Source organism: Caretta caretta, chromosome 1 (genome assembly GCF_965140235.1).
Source record: "Caretta caretta isolate rCarCar2 chromosome 1, rCarCar1.hap1, whole genome shotgun sequence".
In the NCBI taxonomy this organism is placed as follows: domain Eukaryota; kingdom Metazoa; phylum Chordata; order Testudines; family Cheloniidae; genus Caretta; species Caretta caretta.
The window spans coordinates 156020168-156043575 of record NC_134206.1 but is presented as its reverse complement, the minus strand read 5'-3'; the positions used below and the strand labels follow the sequence as shown (position 1 = coordinate 156043575).

Here is a 23408-nt window from a genome sequence, read left to right as displayed (position 1 = left end):
AACAATTGAAATGGAAATGTGATTTGGATACGCCTGTGAATATGGAGCCAGATTCTCAGCTGCTGTAAACTGGCCCATTGAAGTAAATGGAACTGTGCTAATTTGCATCAGCTGAAGATCTGACTTGTAGTTTTGCTATCACAAAACATTAGAGTTGGTCAATACTTTTTATGTGAACAGTTTTCCATCAGAAAATGCAGTTTTATTGAAATCGAAACATTTTGCAGGAAAGTGTCAATTTCAAAGAAATTTTTGATAGGAAAGAGTTGCAATGATTTGGAATTTCTTATTTTGTTTTGGCAATGCTGAAATATTTTGTTTCAATAAGATAAAATGTTAGCTTTAGCTTTTTGTCATTGTAATTAATTACATCTTGACTTTTATATTATATTAAAATATCCTATTTCATGTTTAATATTATAATGTTTCAAAATTATTGAAACAAAGCATTTTTCATGGTCAATAGAAACTTTTCAGAATATGAACCTCACAGGAATTTTGAAACTTTGGCTTTTTGCTCTGATTTGGAAAGTACTTTTTTTTTTTCCCCCAAAATATCGGAATGTAACCATGGAATAAAATTTCATTTTCCAATCAGCTGTACAAAACATGTGAATGAGTTTCCATATCTATTATTAGGATGCCCATGGCTTCTGAACTTTTTGAAGAAACCTAGATCTTGCTATGATTTCCTCTCAAATCTGCCATGATAAACCTCATCTTACATGGTAAATCTGGGTCTGTCTTACCCAAAGAGTATAACTGCTCCTTTCCTTTCATTCTGATTTATTAGGCAAATTTATATTGAAAATACCATCATTCAGTGGATCTGTGTATAGACAAAGGGTCAGATTCTCAGCTGGTGTATTTGGCAAAGTTCCACTGACTTGTGTAGCCCCACTCATAAAGTGTGGCTCAAACCTCCTGCCTGGTCCTTGCTCTTTGGAGTGACTTCTCCCCTCTCCTCACAAGGGATGGGTTCTGGGTTCGTTTTTGTGCAGCCTGATGCCTCCTCTCAAGGTGACTCCTCACGGTGCACGAGGGTGCATGAACAATGCTATCACTGCTGGCAAGAAGTATAAAACCCAGTACCCGGGAAACAACAAAGTACTTCAACACAAACCCTAGCAAAGAAATGACACACCCAAAATAACAGCATAACAAAGTGGGGACTTTAGTGGGAGCAGGAAAATAGGGTCTGGGAAAGGTTTAGGTTAACTAATAAATACTAAACCATCAACAAATCAACCAATTCCTCTTCTCCCACCACTCACACCTCTCCCCAACCCCCAGCTCCCTCCTTTCTACCTTCCCAGGTCGGTGCTACACTGAGGATGATTCCGGAGATGAATGCTGCAGCCCTGTGAATGTTGGCCGGCTTAAACAAAAAAGGGTCCTCTGACAGAGTCTTCACCCTGGGACGGGCAGGGTCCTCTCCTGTATCTCTGGTCTGGAGTCCTGTGGCAGTCTCAACCGGTTCTCAGTAGCTGGTGCCAGGTCAGATCTCTGCTACTGTGGCCGCTGGTCTCCACAGGGCTGGAACTGCCTGACCCATGCACTAGATCCCACAGCCATTCAAAGTCACCTTTTGTGGGGAGGGGAGTTAATCAGAGACTCCCTGAGCTGTTCTGCTTCCCCCTCAGCTCCCAAACTCAAAGCTGAAACTAACATTAGTGGCTTTGTCTCTGAGTCTGGCTGTTTCCTGCCACTGAGGGGCTGAGTAGCCCTGGCTCATCTCTGGCCCATCAAACTGCTTGTCCATATCACACCAGGCAGAAACATCCCCTTTGGCCTCAGCAGGAGTTTCATAGACTCATAGACTTTAAGGCCAGAAGGGATCATCATGATCATCTAGTCTGACCTCCTGCGCGTCGCAGGTCACAGAACCTCACCCACCCAGCCCTGTAATAGACCCTCTAGCCTCTGGGTGAGTTACTGAAGTCCTCAAATCATGTTTAAAGACTTCAAGTTACAAAACTCCCCCCACTATTTACACTAGTTTAAACCAGCAAGTGCCCCGTTCCCCGTGCTGTAGAGGCACGTGAAAAAGAAACCTGGGTTGCTGACCTGGGGGAAAATTCCTTCCCGACCCCAAATATGGCGATCAGTTAGACCCTGAGCGCCAGCCCGACACCTGGGAAAGAATTCGCTGTAGAGAGCCCTCCCCATGTAGGGTCCCATCACCGGCTGTTGGGGCTATTGGTACGAGCAGCCGCAGATGGGCGTCACGCCATGATAGGCAGTCTCATCATACCATCCCTCGAGAAACTTATCAAACTCATTCTTGAAGCCAGTTAAGTTTTTGCCCCCACGGCTCCCCTAGGAAGGTTGTTTCACTTCACTGCTCTGATGGTTAGAAACCTTCATCTAATTTCAAGCCTAAACTTGTTGATGACCAGATTATATTCATTTGTTCTTGTGCCAACACTGGCGCTTAACTTAAATAACTCCTCTCCCTCCCTGGTATTTATCCCTCTGATGTATTTATAGAGAGCGATCATATCTCCCCTCAGCCTTTGTTTTGTTAGGCTAAATAAGCCTTCTTAAGTCTCCTCTTGTAAGGTAGGTTCTCCATTCCTCTGGTCATCCTTCTTTGCACCTGTTCCAGTTTGAATTCAACTTTCTTAAACATGGGAGACTGGAATTGCACACAGTATTCCAGGTGAGGGCTCACCAGTGCCTTGTACAATGGTACTAACACTTCCCTGTCCCTACTGGAAATACCTCGCCTGATGCATCCCAGGATGCCATTAGCCTTTTTTTCATATTTGCATCACATCAGCAGCTCAGAGTTATCCTGTGATCGACCAATACACCTAGTCTTTCTACTCCTTTTTTGCTTCCAACTGATATGTCCCCAGCTTGTAGCAAAAATTCTTGTTGTTAGTCCCTACATGCATGGCCTTGCCCTTTGCACAATTACATTTCACTCCATTTCTACTACTCCAGTTTTCAAGGTCATCCAGCTATCTTGTATGATAGTCCAGTCCTCCTCCGTACTGGCAATACCTCTCATCTTTGTGTCATCTGCAGATTTTATTATCACACTCCAACTTTTTGTGCCAAGGTCATTAATGAAAATGTTAAATAAGATTGGTCCCAAGACCCATCCCTAGTCCATTCTGCCCCCACCCATGACTACAAGCCTGCTGGGAAATGGTGTCAAACAGCTGTGGTAGCCATTATTTTTTGTAGTCAGTAGGGTAGGGACTCCACTCAGTCCAGAGTTCCAAGAGCTGGCAAATCCCAAGTGGGTATTACACTTCAACAGAGGTAAACTGATTTACACCAGATGTATATCTAGTCCTAACTGTTTTTCAGCCTTAAGGCCAAAACCTGCTCACCTTATCCTCTAGATTTCCCATTGAATAAGGAGAGCAAAATGTGGCACTTCAAAAACATTTTTTTTATATTCATCAAACTATTTGTGTTGGATGTGTAACACTTTATTCCAAGCTTTAGTCTGGTGCGAATTTTAAGATCAAGTTATAAAACTCTGAAAAATGTCATTTACTATGAAAATGCTGCTGATCTAATCTCAGACGAGGGGGTATTCGATACGTTTTTAGATACACTGGGCCAGTTTCTCAGCTGAGCCCGAGGAACAATGGGCAAATCTGAGAAGGAGCGGAGGATAACATGTGCTTTTTGCACTCCCTTTGATCTTTGGACCGGATCTGTTCTTATCCAGTCCAGGGTACAGAGCTGCTCAAAACTATGTTTAAATTAAACAGCTCCCACCGGACACTGTTCAGTATCCTGGGATCACCGAGCTGCAAGGATGCCCCTGCTCTGCCCCATTTTCCCTGCACATGCCCACTACGCCAGAGGCAGGAATGAGGGCTGGTGAAGGAGCTACTACGGTGGCTCCGTGCCACCAGAGGAGTCTCCTGCACTAGGTGAATCCTCCACTGAATAGCTACACTAGCTTTAGGGCAGCTTTTACCTCAACATCTCCTCTCTGGGATACTGAAAGTGTATGTATTTAGTTGTCCTTAACGGAACACTTGAAATGGGTTGTTTTCTTATGAGATTTGCGGTGCACCTCACGGAGAGAGGGATTTAGAGCTAGCTCCAGCACAGTGCTCAGCACCTTGTGGGAGATACCGAGGAGTCCTAATGTTAACTGTCATGGGGCTTGAGGGCCCCTAGAACCTCTCAGGACATGCACAGCTCCTCACAGGATTGGCCCCTTAGGAAGCCAAAAAGGATGGAAACCCACTAATTTCTTAAAGTCACAACACGTTGGTTTTTTTTAAAGCAACCATGTGGCCTTATTTTAAAGTGCTTTTTTTTTGAAGTTCAAAGATGCCTACATTTATAGTCACGTGAGTCTTTATTCTGGTTCTCTTCCTAAAGCCTGTCTCTGATTTATGGCTGCAGTTTGAGAGGTACTCTGTGTCAAAAGGAAAGATATTCTTCCTTTTCTTTGAAAATTGAAAATTTCTCATAAAAATTGGACAAGCTGCCAAAAAAGGTCACTCACTCGAAATGAAACACAGAACAGCTTCTACTCAATTCATTGTTCTAGGCTTATATTATGATGTAGTAATTAAGTTCACATTTTTATTTTGACTGAATAAATTGAAATACTCCAAAAGAGTTCAATGATTTTCACCTCTATAGGTATAAGAGTATCCAGTAGTCACAGAGAAAACAATGGCCATTGTCTTCAGTTGGTGTAAAATTCCACGATTCTGTTGAAATCAATGAAGCTTTGCCGATTCACAATGTCATCTTCTATAGTCTGAATCACTAAGGGACAGATTTGCAAGCTTGCCATTATGTGCAAATATTTGAGCATATCAAGCTCATGTGTGCAAAGGCAAGATGTACACAAATTGAGGCCCTGATCCTGCAAACAGTTATGCATGTGTTTAGTCCATTTGACCTCAGTGTTCTTCTCCCTGCATAAAGTTAATCTCTTGCATGATCATCTGCAAGATCGGAACTTTGTGAATTTGCACACATGCATAGCCAATAAGGGGTGAGTGAAAACCTGGCTGTATTAAAGTCAATGGGAATTTTGCTGTTGACTTCAGTGGGGCCAAGATTTCTCTCAGTGTGCCTTACTGGCCATATGTGTGTGTACAAGTACCTGAAGGGCAAAGGCTCAGTGTGTATTCACATGCACAGGTTACACACATATATGCCTAGTGTGATTTTGGAAGTCTGACAATTTAATTTCAATTATTTTTAATAGTCTAAATAATATTAATAAATAAACTATAATATCAACTCACTTAAAGGATAGACATTTCCTTTCCTCTAATTATTTTACATTAAGTACAAGTGTGCACACTTGATATCAGCTGACAATAAAGATGTTCCCATTTAATGTCAATTAAGAATCACTGACTTCCTGCTCCAATAGCACTTCATGTCAATGATTGTAGGCAGTGCAAATGGGCTATCAATTTTAACCTGAATTGTTTAACTGAGGCTGATTTTAGTTTTCTGTTGAATTGTATGGTTTTGTATGTGCAGCAACCATGTGAAACAAAGTCCTGGTCAGATTGGAATGGTGATTTTACTTTCTGATACTAATGCCTCCACCATTTTGATTATTTCATGGTAACTTCAGGAAGGCGACATCAGTTGAATAGTGGAAGGGAAAACGTGGCATAGTGAGGTTGTAGAAGTCTCAGTCCCCTATTCATAGACATGCAGTACCTTTTTCTTTCCCCCATTAAATGAATAACACAACAATGATCAATGTGGGAATCGTAATCATTATATAACAGAAATATTGGCCAACATTTGAAATCTGTGTGCCTAAGATTAGGCTCCTGAATATGGCTTTAGGAACTTAACTTTAGGACCCAAGTCTTGAATTTGCAGTTGAAGAAGACTGGGAGCCAGTCAAAGATGCAGAGCCACAGGGGTGATGTGCTCATGGTGGCTAGTCCCACTGAGGAGGCAGACTGCTGCATTGAGTTCAAGCTAAAGACACTTGCTTCACCTTCAGCCCCAAATAAAATGAATTACTGAATCCATTTTGGAGGTGATGAGGACATGGATCACTATGGCTAGACCCTTTCTGAGAGGAAGGGGCAAATGTCCTAGCATATGAAGGCAGAAAATGACATCTTTATTCATGTATTTTTTGTTCTGATTGTTCAGGCTCCGTGATGAGTCCAGCAGAACCTGACTTTAACAAATGGGGGACAGAGGCCTTTGATGGGAAGGGAGGTCAGCAACTTGGCTTGTTTTCCAAGACATTTTCCCCTTCTGATTAGCATGACCTCCATCTTGCCTGGTTCAGTTTGAGCCAGCAATTCAACCTAGAAAGGCTAGGGAAGCCAGGAGCTGAGAGGAGTCTCCCTCTAGCCAAGGAGGGAGATGGGCCTAGCTGCCGGGGAAGCCTAAGGGTACCTAGAGTGAGGCGGGGCTGGGGAAAGGCCAGAGGGGTTGGTGAGCTCCAGGCCAGCAACTCCCCAGTGTGCAGGGCCTTGTTCAAGGCCCCACAGAGGTACTGGGTTCCAGAGGAAGGCAGCCGGTCCAAACCTCCCTTGCCTAGGATGACTGGCTTGTACAGACTGCAGTTGGCCCCAGAGAAAGGGGGCTAGATGGTGACTGGCAGTAGCCCATAGGCTGAGGCCCAGTGGGCATAGAGGATGTGGGAGGATCCCCAGGGAGGGGAGACCCAGGAAGCGTGTGGGGGTATTGTAAGGGGGCAACACCCCAAGTAAAAGGGCACTGGGGTCCGGAAGGGACACGTGGGCCAGCGATGGCAGGACACCAGCAGAGGGTGCTCCGGGGCTGGAAAGAGCTAATTCCCTGGACGACCGGCAGGCGGTGCCACAGGGTGAGTCCCGCCCCATCACATAGACATTATGGGCCTAGTGAGGAGGGTGCTCCATCTGTCTTTACACACCAACACACAGATCTTCATTTGTATCCTTTGGCCAGCATGTTCCATGCAAGGTGTGAATAACTGACTCCCTTGTTCCTGTCTGAAACAGCAAATGAAAAGCCTCTTTCTGGAAGTGATGGAGCCTCCTTTTCAAAGGGAATCTCAGTTAGGAGATTAGTGAAAGTGGGTCTGAATTATAAGTGAGAAACAGGTGGAGTTTCCAGGTATCTGGAAAAGGTAATAGGTATTCTTGACTTTTGTAGCAATACAGGCCCCTGTACTAAGAAAGCAGTAGTAAGAACAGACCCAACTTTCACACCAGTGTCATCCAGGGCAATCTTATTCCTTGACTAATAGGAGATGTATAGACAGCTAAATAAATTCTTCAAAACACTTTCTTCTACCGAAGTTTTGAAAAGTAGACGTCTCCCCTCGGAAACTCATAGACGTTCAATGCATACCTGTGGGCCTGTACAAATAACTGAGGCCTAATTGGATACACAAAAATTCATGTGCAGTTGGGGATCTGAATATACATGCAACTATACTGCAATTTAAATGAGAGTGCAAACTGAATGATACAACTTTTACATGATTATCTAGGTTCCTAACTAGATATTTACACCTGCCAACATCTGACTTGTATACATGGTCGTAGCAGTTGCATGTACAAGTGCAGATGTGGAATGTTATTGTATTTATTTATTTGGATCTATAACAATAATAGAAAAGAGCCCATCCAAGAGCACTGCGTGCCCTGCCATTATTTAGATATACAAATTAAACAAACCTCAGAACCCTAACCCAATCCACCCTTTATCAATTCAATAACAAACCAGTATTTCACTCCACTACATGTCTTACCCGTCTATATCCTGCCATCTTCAAATGCTTGCACCAATTGTACACACATTATTTTCTGGGCATGCATTTTTTTTCTTGGCATAAGTGAATTTCTGCATTTTAAAAAACAGCTCTGTATATCTGTCCAATTCTTGGCCTTTCTACTGATGCAACCAATAAGTGTATGGATTAACAACAGTTATGATGGTGCTTTGGATGCTGTAGAGATCTGCTGTTCTCTAACGAAAGAAAACACCAACAATATACTGATTCCATATATTCCACCTTGGGAAAAACTTTGAGTCAGTATTGACCTAGGATGGATTTGAATTAGTGATTTAGAGTTGAAAGGCTCCTCAACTGATAACTAGTTATCTGAATCCTTCCATTCTCTGGGCTCTAAAACCTATGGCTGTAGACTAGTCATCAATTGCTAGAGAGAATTGTTTGCCTCCCCCCACCCCGCATCCTCCACAGTCTGATTTTGATCCTTCCATAATGGCATGAAGGTTACAGTCTTATATGATGGTGATCAATCTGACAACTTTGAAATCCACAGTGGTGTCAAACAGGCATGTCTATCAACACTCTTCAGTATATTCTTTTCTCCACTGCTTCACCTAGCATTGAAGGTGTACATTGACATACAACATCAGGTGGAAAACTGTTCAAAATTGTACTTATCGGAGAAAAAAGCAAAGTCAAACACCTGCCGATAAGAAAGTTGGTTTTTGGTGACAATGCAGTGCTTATCACACACAGTGAAGAGGAGTTTCAGCAACTTTGCAATAGCTTTGTGGTAGTTTGTGATGAATTTGGACTTAAGCAGCAGTCTAAAGAAGACAATGATGACGGCACAAGGTGTGTTGACTGCTGCAGTGATTTCAATAGCTAACCCCATGATAGAAGTTGTGCACAAGTTCTGCTATCTATGATCAACTGTATTGGATCCCTTATCTCTAGATGACTAGCTTAATTCTCACATCAGAAAGGCAGCGACCACGTTCGGCTAACTGACCAAGTGTGTACGTGGGATAACATTGAAAACCAAGAAACAGGTCTACCAGATGTGCATTTTGAGCATTCTGCAGTATGGTGGCAAGACCTGGACTACCTGCAGCAGGCATGAGAGAAGGCTAAACACCTTCCACCTTCCTATGTTGGCTGTATTCTAAATATCAAGTGGGAAACAAAACAAAGTCCATGAGAAAGTAAAATTGCCAAGTCTAGTCCCTACTCTCAAATACAGATGTCTCTGTTGGCTTTGTCATTGGATGGACATTGGGCAGATTCGAAAGGATCTCCTGTGTGGAGAACTTGCAGATGTTCCAAAGCCACTGGGTTGACCTAGCCTCAGGTTCAGGGGCATTTGCAAGAAGAAATTGAAAACTTTCAGCGTCAACACCTCAAGCTGAGAAGATGCAGCTTTGCTAGCTGGAGGGTTGCACTGTGCCAGGGAGTCAAAGAGCCTACAAGAGGAAAGCAAAGAGAGGAGAGTACAGTAGGCCTCAAGCTAGTAGCATGCAGGTTTCATCCTCTGGCCTTGCGCCTTGTGCCTGAGCTATTTGTGGCAAGAACGGTTGCTCGAGAACTGGACTTTTTAGCCACTCGTGATGCTGCAGCATGACAGAGTAACTGAATTGCTCCGGCGCTTACACCAGCGTCTTTCAAGATGAATGGTTGCCATCTGAGCACACCTGGTATTAGTTCTGAGAAATAATTCCATAACTAAAAAGAGATGTTACAGCTGAGAGAGGAAAATTGCCACAGGAAAGGGTTTGGAATGGCAACGTAGGAGACTACTTGACATTAAAAACAAATTGATTTGTCTGTAGAAGTCTGAATGCATACCACAATAAATCTGTGGCACAGAAGGTGAAATCTTGGCCCTGTTGATATCAGTGGGGACCAGGATTTCACCCTACTGTACTATAGGCAATTCTGAAATAATGACTTTCTATAGGTTAATATGAGTTGTTTATTACCAGTACAAGAATATGCCACAGAAGAATGTACCGGAACAGAAAATAAGGCCCTGATCCTGCAAGAAACTCCGGGTAGACAGAATCCTTTCAGTCAGTGGGACTGCGTATGGATGCAGCGTCCACCACCAGAATGTTTATTGCAGGATCAGGACTTAAATTGCCAATTTTTTCAGATAGATTTCAATGGGCATTAGGCATTTAACCTACTTAAGTGCTTTTGAAAATCTTACTAGCCATCCATCTGCATCTTAGGTGCCTAAATACCCTTAGAAATGTGTCCCCAAGTCCTTGAGGCTTCCTTTTTAATTTGTTTCCTCCTCATTTCCTTTTTTATATGGTAGGACTAGCACCAATGATTGATGGTCATGAAGAGCTAGGAGTTGTAAACAAATATGGACCATATTTTTAAAGGGGATTCTAATTTTGTGCTACTAATTTTGTCCCTGCAATCATCTAGAAATGCAATTCTGGGATGGCAAATTATCATATACTGAGTCTTAACCACATGATTTTCAAGGTCAGGTAGGTAGGTAAATGTCAATATGTTCTCATTTGCGCCCAGAAATAGATGCTAAATTGGAGGTGAAAAATTAGAAACTTTTTTTAAAAATTAGGTGAAAAATGTCAGCAATACTGACACCCCTATTATTATTTACTTAATACCATAAGTGTGCATGGCACTTAATAGACAACTATCAGTCCATGTAGATAGGCTGTGCTATAGGATACATGAAGGTTCCATACCAAGATAACATCAATCTAGGAAACAAGAATCTAGGAAAAGTTATTTTTAGTAATGATTGTCTCATGAGTTTCTGATGTCTTATGAAAGATTTCATTCTTATAATATTTAAATAGTTTCTCATCTTCCATATTGCAATTCCTTTGTGGCAAGCAGCCAGAGCATGGAAACTTGTACCACTCTCTTTCCATTGGAAAACTGAAGAGACCTGAATTTGTATTATAGATCTGACAACAATAACAAGAAAAATCTTTGAGTACATTTAGTTTTACAAGTTCATAAGAACTATATTAAATAAAAATGGTAGGTTTAGAAAACAACATAGTCTATTCTAGTCAGGTTAATTGAGGTACCTGAGCATCACTGAAGCACCAGCACTCAAATAAAACGAAAGGTGCTCTAGATAGAGATTCTAGGGTATGTTTTCCATCTTCCCATACTGAGGTAATCAATGGAACTATATTGGCGACAGCTGGGAGGGAGTCACAGAGTTTGTTCACACATGTTAATTGTCAAGAAGGCATCAGAGAGAAATGATGGGCTGATGTAGAGAAAGGAACAAATAAGAAACAAAAAGCAGGCTGAAATTCAAATTCTGAGGATATAAAGCTAAAGTCATTTGTTGTTTAACCTCCAGCCAAATCTGACTCCAAGGAAAATCAAGCCAAATACTGTTTATTGTTGCCATGATGCTTATTCATACATCAATCATCCCCCTTTTAGATTATTCTATTTTTAAGGCATAACTTCCATCTGCTGTTTGATCTTCTACAGCATAAGACATTTAGCTAATAACAACATCCATCAAATCCCAACTTTCCTTTAGTGTTTAAACACTATCAACTCAGGACTCCATCCATCTTATCGTCATTGATTCTGATCAAGTACATCTTGTGAATGGTTAGGTGTGCTCCGGAACCATAGCCAAAGTTATCAATTTATTTTTAATTAGCAAGATAGCTTTGTTGTTACTTGTGCATTGTTGTACTTCTGTAATGTCATAGGATTAATAATAGGGAACCTAACATTCTGTGGCAGTGGAATGAAACATATATTTTACCTTAGGGGAAGGCAAGACAATGATTTCACAACTACTGAAATGAGTGTAACTAGACAAATTTATGATGCGTTTGTTATTTGTGTCATTTTTTCAGTAGTTTGGATCTGTCTTCAGTCTCTCAGGGAATGAATGGTTATGTTTGCATGTCTCAGTCAGAATGCCTAAACAAAACAGATTGAAGAATCACCATTTAACAAAGGTTTCAGAGTAGCAGCCATATTAGTCTGTATCCACAAAAAGAAAAGGAGTACTTGTGGCACCTTAGAGACTAACCAATTTATTTGAGCATAGCTGTAGCTCACGAAAGCTTATGCTCAAATAAATGTGTTAGTCTCTAAGGTGCCACAAGTACTCCTTTTCATTTAACAAAGGTTACACTCTTCAGAAGAGGGTGAATAATGGAAAATTTAAAAAAATGAAAATATTTGTTTGCAATTTTAAATAAATTCACTTTGGCAATGCTTATGTCCTTTATGCAAGCATTTGAGGGCAAATTTCAAAATTGCAGGGAAGATTATTTGCAGAAACTGAATTTTAGATTGGTACACACATGTATTTATTTTGGAAATACTTGCCTGCTCATTCAATCAGAGAACACAGTGTGACTTATCTGGCCAATTGCAGTAAAAACACACAGCTTGAATTTAGAATATCTGGAGTCAGTCCGTAGAATAAAAAATTCCAAAAAAAATTTTTTGGCCAAAAAAAAAAAAAGGATAATGAATAAACCCAGGGAAATTCAATTGTCTTGTGGATGTTTTCCAAACACAAACAGAGGCTTAAGTTGTCAAATTATGTATTGCAAAGCTCTAATTATCTTACACCTCATGCTCATTGTATTACCTCAGCTACTGTACGTTCATTTAGGAGGGAAGTAAATTCAGGACATTTACTGCACTCCCTTTTATGCCACAACAAGATAGCGCTTGAATTTAAATGAGAAAAAGTGCATTTACTTTTCTTTCCTGGCTCTCCAATAAGAAGTCCCCGAAGAGGCGAGCTTGGCTGGTGGTGTTCAGTGATTTCTCAGATAACAAGAGCTTCACATTTCTGTGGAATTCCCATTTGCCAGTGAGCTGCTGCTGCCGCTCGCCTGATTGATATATGACTGCAATGGCACTTTTCCATTTGACATTCTCTCTCCCTCTCTCGCTCCCTCTCTCTCGCTCAAACAACAGCCCTAACTTTTGTGTGTTGCAAATATAAAAGGCAAGCCATGTGACAGAGGGACAGAAGAACAAAAGCATTTGGAAGTAACAGGACCTCTCTTTCGCTCTCAGAAGAGTGTGAGGGAAGGAAGGAGAGGCACATTTTCCAAAGGTAAGCACACAAATAAGCACTTACTCATATTTTGGGTATTACTAAACTGAGCATTTAATTTATTTATCTGACAAATACATGTTCTCCAAATAGCATGTTTGAAATAAAGTGTATTCATTTAAAAAATGACTTCAGTTCTACTACCTACATCATCTTATTATTATTTCCTTAATTACACGTCTGTCTGAGGATGCCTATGTGAAATCTCTGGGAAGAAAAACAGGCAGTGTACTGTGGTTTTGGATAAAATGATCAAATACGTTTCTTTCTGTAACTTTGCACTGATTCTCATTTGTATGAATTTGGGAGGAAGGGAGGCACTCAATTCTGTCCTGAATTCATAGAAAGAACTATAGTATCTCCAGGACTGTCTTTGTCCCATTACAATAGAGCTCCATGGACACAGGCAAGCCTGCTAGTTTCAAATGGAACTGTTTACTTTTATTACTACTTATATATGCTGCTCTCTTGCCAGTCATCTGCCAGAGTGCTTAGAATAATTTGAAACAATAGGCAATATTTATTTCTAGCTTTGTGTGTCATGCTTTGCAGGGGCAATTTTAATTTGCACATTATTATTTAACCAAACTTCTGGGAAGCTTTGCCATGGATTGCATAGCACTGGTTATGGATTAGGATGGATTTAATGTACATATTTGATTGGCTAAAAGCGACGAGGAAATCCACAGTGTTTGTCTTGGCTGGAGCACAGAGGGGTATATTTAGTAGTCAGCTTACCCCTTCAGCACAACAAATAATGCAGTGTGGATGTGTGTTCAGTAGCTCCAATTGGAGGATGCTAAGGCAGGGCACTGCTTTCAGTGACAATCTACAAGACCTCAAAAAACTTGCCAGGAGGTATAAAGGATCTTTCAGTACACTGAAATCATTGCTTTGCAGAGTAAAATTTCTCTTTAAGAAGAGTGTCACTGTAAGAAGCATGAACATAACTGTTGTCTATGTGCTTGGGACAAAAGAAGACTATAGCTGTGAACCGAATAATATATCAGAATACAGTATAACTGGCGTCCATTGTAATGGATAAAGTCCAATTAGAACTTGATTAAAGAAAAAAATCCCACGTAGCGGCGGAGATTCAGGTGAGCGCAAGAATTCTGGGAAGGTTGAAATCAGCAGATTAAATAGCAATAATCACACTAACAGAGATGTACAGCTGAAAATGTGGAATTCCATTTTCACCTTAATTATATTAATGAAATTACCTGGAATTCATGAAGCAGCCCTGCAAAGAAAGCTTGGGTGAGAAAAGTGTTTTACATGGGTTGACTATTCATTTTTGAGAGAGAGCGAGAGAGAGGTGGTCTGGCAATTAGGGCATGGGACATGGGGCCAGAATTCTAATCTCGTTCTGAAGCTGATTTAAACTCTCTACCTCAATTTCCTGGTCTGTAAAAAAAAGGGCATAATAGTACATCTCTACGGTACCTACCTCATCGGGGTGTTGGGAAGGTTCATTTGTTAATATCTGTACTGCTTTTTAAAGAAGAAGAGTGTCATATGGCTGCCAAGTATTATTAGCAATTTGTAGTAACTTCCAATGCAACCTGTCATAACTGGTGCATGCAAGGGACAGTGTGTACTGGAACTAAAGAGCACATTTCAAGTGATAAATTAAAACAACAGTAAATACAAATTCACTTCATACCAGTGCTGCATCATGTAATGATTTCCTAATGGAAGCAGCCCAGATGCCTGTTAGGGTCACTACATGTGGGTATAACAGATACTGTTCTGGCATTTGTCCTTATTTATAAGAACAACTTGTTTTCGTGGAATCTACTTTTTTCATTGCTAGTACTACTCACTTTGCTCAGATTGTGACTCATGCTAATGAGCAGCTATGCACATGAATAGCTCCATGGACCTCAATGAAACTACTTTGGTGAGTAGCTGCTTACCAGCTTGAATTAGAGATTCACAATCTGGCCCATATGACATATAAAATGACATTCTCTTGCTGGAATAATGAAATCTTAGTTCTAGGATAAATATCTTATTGAGTATCTTTCAGATAAAACATAAAGGGGATTAAATAGATTTTGTTGCTACAAGTTTACATAATGAAAATGGAATTTTATTATTATGAAGCCAATTAACTATGGATGTCAGCCAGCTACTGTGCCACTCTTTTATGAGATCATTATTCAGATCATCGCCTGCCAGTGCTGCTTCTTAGAATTCAGTTTTTTCACACACCACTTATTTTTAAACAGATGCATGTATGTAAATTACCCTTGCTTGGATAGCATAGCAATATCACCATTCATTATATCCAGTACTGTTTACTGTTTATAGTAGTAGTTTTCCATTCAGCCATCTAAGCATGGGTAATCTGCACAATAGCAGTCGGTCTAACCCACATAGGTTCAGATGTGCCTTAGGGGTCAATGAAATCACCAGGTTATCCTTGCCTTGTACTTTGATTGGTGGGATTGCAACACCATTCCTTTAGGTGGGAGGGATGTAAGGCACGCTCAATGACTCATTCAACAAGAAGTGCTCATGTAGTCAACTCCATTCATTGTATCCCCTGAGGTCTGATCACATCACCTCTCTGATTTATCTGCTCTGAAAAGAACGAGGAAGTGACAAGCTCGAGATTGTTCCTGAACCTGGATGTCTCTGACACGAGCATGCAGTGCAGTGCTGTTGTTAAGTCATCAGGCCATTTATCTTTACAAATGTTATAGTAGATTTAAAAAAAAAACATATTTTTCAAATTGAATTGAATTGAAAGTCCCTGTGCCTCTAATACCTTGCACTTTGGCCATTTTCGGGAGATAATTGGCACTCTTGGTTTTAGTACCATAGGAATGATTATTCTGGATTGGACCACTGGCCCAGTTTATTGGGTATTCTGTCTCTGACAGAAGCTAGAGCCATCTACTTCAAAGGAAGGTATCAAAAACTCCGTAGTGAGCAGCTATGTAATAACCTGCCGACAGGGAAAGTTTCTTCCTAACTTCATCAGTTAAAGGTTGGTTTATGCCCTGAAGCATGAGGGTTTGTAATCCTTCCAAAAAGTCTTTAAAAATCTTTATTATTATAATGCTGGATGCTCACATTAGCTGTATAAATGGCCAAAACTTTCTTGAACCCTTCTTAGTTCTTGGCCTCAATGATACCTTGGGGACTCGAGTTCCACAGGCTGGTTGTATGTTGTTTGTATGCTGTAAGCGTGTTTCCTTTTCATCAGTTTTAAATTTGCTGCCTTTCAATTTCATGGAATGTCCTCCTGTTCTTGGCTCATGTGAGAGTGAATAGTAGTGCCCAATTCAAATTCTCTCTACCCTTTGTTATTTTGTTTACTGTTGTCTGACTTTTCCACTGGATGCTTATTGCATTCTAACTCATGTTAATTCCTGGATAAAAGTTTGGATGCAATCAGATTAATTCATTCACATGTCTCTCTGCGGATGACCGGATTGTCCTAATTTCCCACAATTCTGTACACGCATGTTGAGAGGTGCTGTCTCCTGCTCTGACTCTGATCAGCTGTTATTTCCTTTTTATCTGTGTCAGTGTGGAACATATTAACATTTCTCAGTAATGGTATGTTTGGAATCCCTCTGATGCCCCATCTCTAACTTAGCAGAACAATAAAAGCAAGGTTGTAGTAAGCCTTTGAGCAGCTGGCAGTCTATATATTCCTTCTTTTTTCACATAATCCAATTCAAATAGAACTCGGGCAGCACTGGTACTACCACTTCTAAACACTATCAGCTCTCATCCTATTTACTGCATTTATACGGCGTGGTATATCTGACTAGAGTCCCCGTCTATTGTAGGCAACATAGTCTGTCTTCCGGTATCACACCATTTGTCTGCAAGAGTACTTAGACCAGCTGATATAAGGGAAACACAGCTATGAGAAATTCCACAAGACCAATATTATTCTAGTAACGTGTTTTTTTTACATCAATCATTGTTAAGGTTTCTGCTGCTGAGATCTGCATGCATATTATAACGGAGCTGTAAACCACTTTAGAGTGGCAATGTAGAGGCGGTGTGGGTTATGCTGCCCTTTAAGACATGGGAGTTTAGGATTGGAGTTAATGCTCCAGCTTTGGTTTGGCAAAGGTTAAACATACCAGGACAGTGATACTTGCATCACTGTCATAGCAGTGGGATTCAAATTGAGTGGGAACTAGATGGTCCTCTTATTACAATGCATGAATTGCTATCCTGAGCCAAATCCTGCAGTTCTTAATCAGTTTTTTATTCACTTGGTCAAATTCTTATGGACACTAATGGGAATTTTTCCTGAATAAGGACTGAGAGTATTAAGGAGTACAGGATTTGGACCCGAACATGTTAGGGAGAGGATAGAAGAAAAGGTGTTTCTGATGGCTGCTAATAACTAAAGATCGGAACCTAAAAATAAATAAATAAAATCACATCTTTCTGAACAGGCATCTAGCCTAATAAATACCATAGAATCAGAAATTCCCATCTCTTTGTAACACTCCAAAATAAACCATAGACATGTTTGAATGCCGTCAAGCAGTGCTAGGCCTCAGGGCAACTTTTAACTCTGTCAACAGTATTTTTTCATGACATTATTATTACTATTTATTAATTGTATTACCATCACACCCAGGACCCTCGGGGCACCAGGACCCCATTGTGAGAGGCACTGTACAAATATTATGTTGAGCTGTTAGACTAAAGTAGAGGCAATTATAGAAACTAAAGCCAAAGTAAAAGTTTGGATGTAAATATTTTCACTAGGAGAACAGACACTTGTCTGAGTTATTGTAAAGAAGTGTATTCAATGCAGGGCTAGAATTCCCTATTAAAAAAAAAAATCAATCCTATGCACCGAGCTTCACCCATAAATGATGCTGTTCATTTCCTCTGTACTAAAAGGTGTGAAAATGTATTCTTCCCTTTACTTTTCCTCATTGTGGGAGCTGGATCACCCTTTACTAAACTGCCCCAAATTCATTCAAAATTAGAATAATACAAGTATACAAGTTTAGTGCATCTCTATCAAAATTAGCACTTGCCTGAGGCTTTGCCACAAAGCTCGACCAGCTCCTGGGCTGTAATGGGAGTTATTGTATACAAGTCACTAGGGGAATCTATTTAAAGACTCCTGGCATCATGAAGGGAAAGGGTAAAAATACAACCCCTCTTTTGTCCACCAATGGTTTTCTTTGGGAGTATATTAAAACCCTTTCTACATTTCTGTCTGGCTCTGTCCACTGGCAGTGTGCCAGCCCATAGTACCCGCTTCTGGTCACCATTTCAAGACTGCAGTCACGAAGGACTGTATCTGTTTCCCACAGCAACAAAAGGATGGGCAATACCCCTGCAAACTTAAAAAGAATGCTATTCAGCTGGTTCCAGAGCTATTCACCTTAGTTTGGCCCACTTCAGGCACTAGGCCCCAAACCTGTAAACACTTATACTTTGTCTTTGGTAGTAGTATTGTTAAATTCAATGGCACAACTCATGTTCATACAGTTATGTGTATGTGTGTTTGCAGCACGGGGATCCCTGTGCTATATTTGCTGCAAATACTGTTCACTTTTCCCTCACTCCTCTCACTGTAATATGACAGTGCTGTTAATGTTTCTAGTCCACGTGTATGCACTGGTATTTTGAACTGCAATATTAGAATAGCAGATAAGCCTTGAATCAGAAAATGAAATCTGTGAGGTTTCTTTCAATTACTGTCATAACATTCAAGTTTCTGAATCTTCAGCATTAGAGTCCATCATTTCTTCCCATTTTTAAAAGCCCAGCATTCTACATTTACTGTTTGGTACAATGAAAATTATGGTACTGTCGCAGTACTGCTAGAAGATGTATTTCCTTTGCTAGAGGAGACGATCCTTTAGCCCATTTACCTTTCTCCTGTCTTTATTTGTCTTTCAAGCTCTTATTTTCTCTGCTCTGGCTTTTCAATTAGTGGTCTTTTCCTTATTGAGCCTTTGTGCCTTTTTCACTATTCCATTACACTGGTTTTCTGCTGGTGGCACTGAACTCAAACTGGTACAAGAGGATGGAAACTGAGGCTCTCGGTGTCCCTCACTAGATTCCTAAAGATACCGAGACGGACTTTCAAAAATCACAGTGCTCAAAAGGCTTTAATGTGTCTAACATTTTCATCATTCCAGAGCAGGGGGCTTTAAAAAGTATTTTAAAATGAGTAGCCTCTTTTTCTACAGTTGCTGGACCTGATTCTCAGTTACGCTAAGGCCATTTCGTATTACAGGGCGTTAAAATGGAAGTAAATTATTTATACCCAACATACGGCCCTTTACATGGCTAGGGCATTGTCAGTTGTCAAGTGGCCTTAGTGCAAATGAGAATCAGGCCCACCAACTTCAATATATTAAAAACAAAATCATGGTAGGAATGTTGAAAAGCACACTACCGAGGAAAATGAAATCTGTTTATTAAAACCGGAGCAGGGGTAGTCACAGAGAGCAGAGTGGGCAGAAATCAGCAGATATGACCTTCACATTTGGACAGTCTAAACAAATGTGCATTATTTAAAGCAGTGATACTCAGACTGAGTCTTGCAAGCTGCAAGTGCCTCTTTAATGTGTGTCCTGCCGCTCTTTGCAGCCCAGGATATTAAAGCAATGTGATTTCATTATTAACCAATTGTAGTTAATAGATACTCGGTCAGCTATTCTGCGGCGAGAATTATATATATATATAGTAAATAAAACTATGAATTCACACTACTGTGGTTCTTTTGGGTAACATTGATCACTAATTTGGTTCCTGAACCACTGAGGGCTGAGTATCACTGATTGAAATGTTGTATACAATAGGTAAAATCCTTGCTCCATGCAATAAATGGCAAAACTCCCATTGACTTCAATGAGGCCGGGATTTCAACCAAAATTTATCCTGGATTGCCATGTGTCAGTGTGGGGCCAGTATCTCAGCTGATGTAAATGAGTATAGGCCTCGTGACATCAATGAAGAGATGCTGGTTTACACCAGCAAGGATCTGGCCTCAGATGTTTAATTTGGTATTTGCACCATTTCAGGTAGGGGGGGAAAAACTATTTAAGTTGTGAATGGAAATCTTTTTTATACCATGTCAGTTCTATATATTCACCTGTTTCATGCTGAGTGTAGCACAGCTGATTTAAGATGACCTCATTGGGCATTTTAAAATTTGACTCCAACACAGGGCAGGGGTTTTGATCACATCCCTGACCATATAGAGACTTGTAGGGCATAACAATTTGAAATGCAAAAATAAATAAATGGAAAGACAGCATCATCTATTTATAGACTTAAATAAACTCTCTGGGTCCATAGAAGTCAATGGGCATTTTGCCATTAATTTAAGGGAGGGCAGGATTGGGTACAATATTTTAAAATATAAATGCATATTCTCGGAATTAGACATATGCAATGACTCCCACCTTAAGTGGATAACTACTGAAAGAATAAATCTGGTAAGGGGGAAATTCTGCTGCTGCTGCCCCCTTGTGGTGATAGAAGGACCAAGTGCAGCAGTACAGTGGTGGGAGTAAGGCTATAGAGATGCTGCAGCTGGGGACTCTGCAGCCCATCACAAAGCTGAGTCCCAGTAGCTCACTGTGGGAGCATACAGGACAGGTTGGAGTGCAGAGTTGTGGAGGGCCATCTATAAGTCTACCAGCCGCATAGATCAACTAGCCACAAATCCAGTTTATGGGGGCTCAACGGGCTATGCCACTACTGGGGGCTAATTGACTGTAACAGCAACTGTGGAAAGGGGTATGGTTATCCCATGTCCTGCTTCTATCTATCTCAACGTCTGTATAATTTCACTCTCCCTCCAATCCCAAGCCCATTTAATTGCTCTTTGCATGGGAACTGAGAATTGCACCCTAAAAGAATGAATTATGAGGCAACTTGATAATGCCTATTTAACTGGCCTCGCTCTTGAAATAATTATAGCTATATAAACTATATATTATATAATTTAGACAGCCTAACTAGTTCCATTCTCACCCAGATTTGGGGAGTTTATAACTTTCCAAAACTTTAATTTTTTGATGTAAGCTTTTCCAGGCTTAATAAAGTTGCCCGTAAGTCATTAAAAAAAAAAAAAAAAAAAAAAAGTCTGACCAAAATCAGTGCATCATTTCTGAGTATAAGAACAGTGAAAAATATATTCTTTATATAATAACGAAAATGTTGTGACATTTTTTGTTTCTGTACAGCTGTAGTGTTGACACAACTCTGAGTAGTGTCTTGTCTTTTGCTGTGTACACAACAAACTCAAAATGAAAGAACCACATGGCATGATGGGATCCAAATAACTGTGTTTACTAAATATACCCAATATGCAAGGCCTCAGTATGAATACAAACTGCTGCTCTGGCTGCGTTCTGCCAGCTTCTAAAACCTAGAACACACTGAGTGCCACTAGAAGGCTCACAAACTCTTAAAAGGAATAATACCAAAGTCCTGTAATACGACAAGCAGGGAATTTAAATTTGGCAGGGAACTAGCCTTTATTGAGAAGTGCTTTTGACTGCTCCATTGAAAACTAGTTTTAATCAGATATTTTTCAGGTATGAGTTCATAGCTTTAGTTTGTTTTTTAAAATATGTACTTCTACATACATCCAAATTAAAATGTAGCTTCTTGTTCCAGTGGAGCTGTGTCTCCAGGATTTCCTAAGATAGTTGCTCCCCTTTTATCACTTTATTAGAGCTATATTAATACAAACTGAGAGCTATATTACCATTTTGCATGGATAGTGTACTATGTTGGTACAAATAATGTGTAGGCCTCTTCTTCCTGTCCCCTGCCTATCCTGTCCCAGGACAGAAAGGTATGCAGGGGCCCAAAAAAGGTGGGGGTAGGGAACAGTTCCATGCAGGCTGCTGAATTTGGACACAGGAGGGCCTAGGTCTGTGTATAGTGATGACTACAGGAGACTTCAGTTACAGGTAAGTGATCTCTGTGTGGACAATGTGGAGGGAGATTCTAAAATATCCTTTTATTAACAGATTTTCTCCTTTCCTGTTTTTCCCCCTTCATTCCAATCTATTACTTTCCATGATACTGGCTTACATGAGTCGTGTTTTTCTAGTTAGTCTCTGTGTCCTCCAAGCATCTCTTAAAAAACAGGGAGATGGGCCTTCCCAAATCAAGTCTGGACTTTGAGTCTTAGCCATAGTTATTAACTTCAACAGTCATACCACTCTACATGCAAAGCAATGTGAAGACATGGAAGGCAGCTCGTAGGTGGGAAATGTGTTGGGACCCATATAGTGGAAATTGAGGCCCTCTGGGCATATATTTACTGGGGGTGCAAATGGGGGTGTGGGGTTAGAGGTAAATGTATTTGGGTGGAGAGGGAATTTCTGAGTGAGTAATACAAGTTAATTATTTTGGAGAGAGACCTTTCCAAGAACAATATATTGGCCAGCTTGGTTATGTTAGGTAAGCAGAGGGAGCTAAGAAGAAGAGTAAAAGACTGCGTGCTCTATTCTTTGTGATAAATAATGCTCAGGGATCATCTTAATGACAAACAATGGCACATTCCTATTCTACGCAGGGATCAGCTCAATGTCTTGGATTTCGGTCATATCTTGCTAAATTCTCGGCAAATGTTTCATTGACATCAGTAGGACAGTTCACAAACAAATCTGAGTTCCTAAAGACTTTAGGGTTTTCAAGTTTTTGCTTTGCTTGTACAATATCTCTTTTTCAATGTCAGTTCTCGTCAGCTGAAAACCATTTGCTTGGGAAATATCTCAAGGCAAGGGAAAGAGTTGGTGTCTGTAACATATGCAAGTTTACATTAAAGTTATCCTTCCTTTTCTTTATCAGCAAGTGAACATTGCCGTGAAAGCAAAAAAGCATTTTTTCCCTTACATCTAATACAAGAATAGCCCGACTAATATTTTTCACATTTTAGAATTACATTTCTTTGTAGGTAGAGACTTCATGTGTCCAGGTTTAGCCTGAAGAACATTGGCTGCAAACTTATATAAACTCTGGAACAGCTCACCACAGCTATGCACTCGCCTTTCTTTACAAAAGTGTAAAAGCAGCCTCTAAGACTACACACAAACACTTAGTTCTGCAGTTCTTCGATGCCTTTCAATTTCATTTCATATTGAAATCTTTTTAACAACATCCTTTAAACAAAATAGTCAGCAAAGCAGAAAGGCAATAAAAACCCAAGTTATATTATCAAATGGGCAACAAGCTCTGTGAGAAATATTTTTTTTATCACATCAACTATATCTGTTCAGAAAGTCCACCTATTTTAATGCTGCTTACCAGCTTCCTTTGCTATCTAAAGTTATGTTTAGTCCAATAATTTACAGTTTCATCAGGTTATATCTGTAATAAATATAAAATTAAATGGCCAGCTCAAGACTATTGGCTTCATAACAGATCTTTCAAGGGATTGTGATGGAGAAGTTTAGGGAAGTGTCATACTTACCTTGTAAGGACATTGTTCCAGACAGTTTTGGTGGGGGTGCTATGTTCTCTTGTCCAGGGGATTTCTCCTATTTTCCAACATGGACCAGAAATCCAGATGACCATGTGGCTATCTGTGTGACTTCATCTGCAGATATGTATTCCCAAAGCATCGCT

General features: G+C 40.4%; 1 protein-coding gene across 2 annotated transcripts in view; it reads left to right on the top strand.

Annotated features, from left to right (window-relative positions):
- The first annotated feature begins 12488 nt into the window (after positions 1 to 12488).
- The window catches only part of NDP (norrin cystine knot growth factor NDP), a 30394-nt gene continuing 19474 nt past the window's right edge, over positions 12489 to 23408 (top strand). The window contains exon 1 of one of the 2 annotated variants that reach the window (XM_048864844.2): positions 12489 to 12806. The gene's annotated coding sequence lies outside the window, so the exon portion shown is untranslated. Of the gene's footprint in view, positions 12807 to 13681; positions 13907 to 23408 lie in introns of those variants that run through there. The other variant, XM_048864854.2, reaches the window with a different exon arrangement.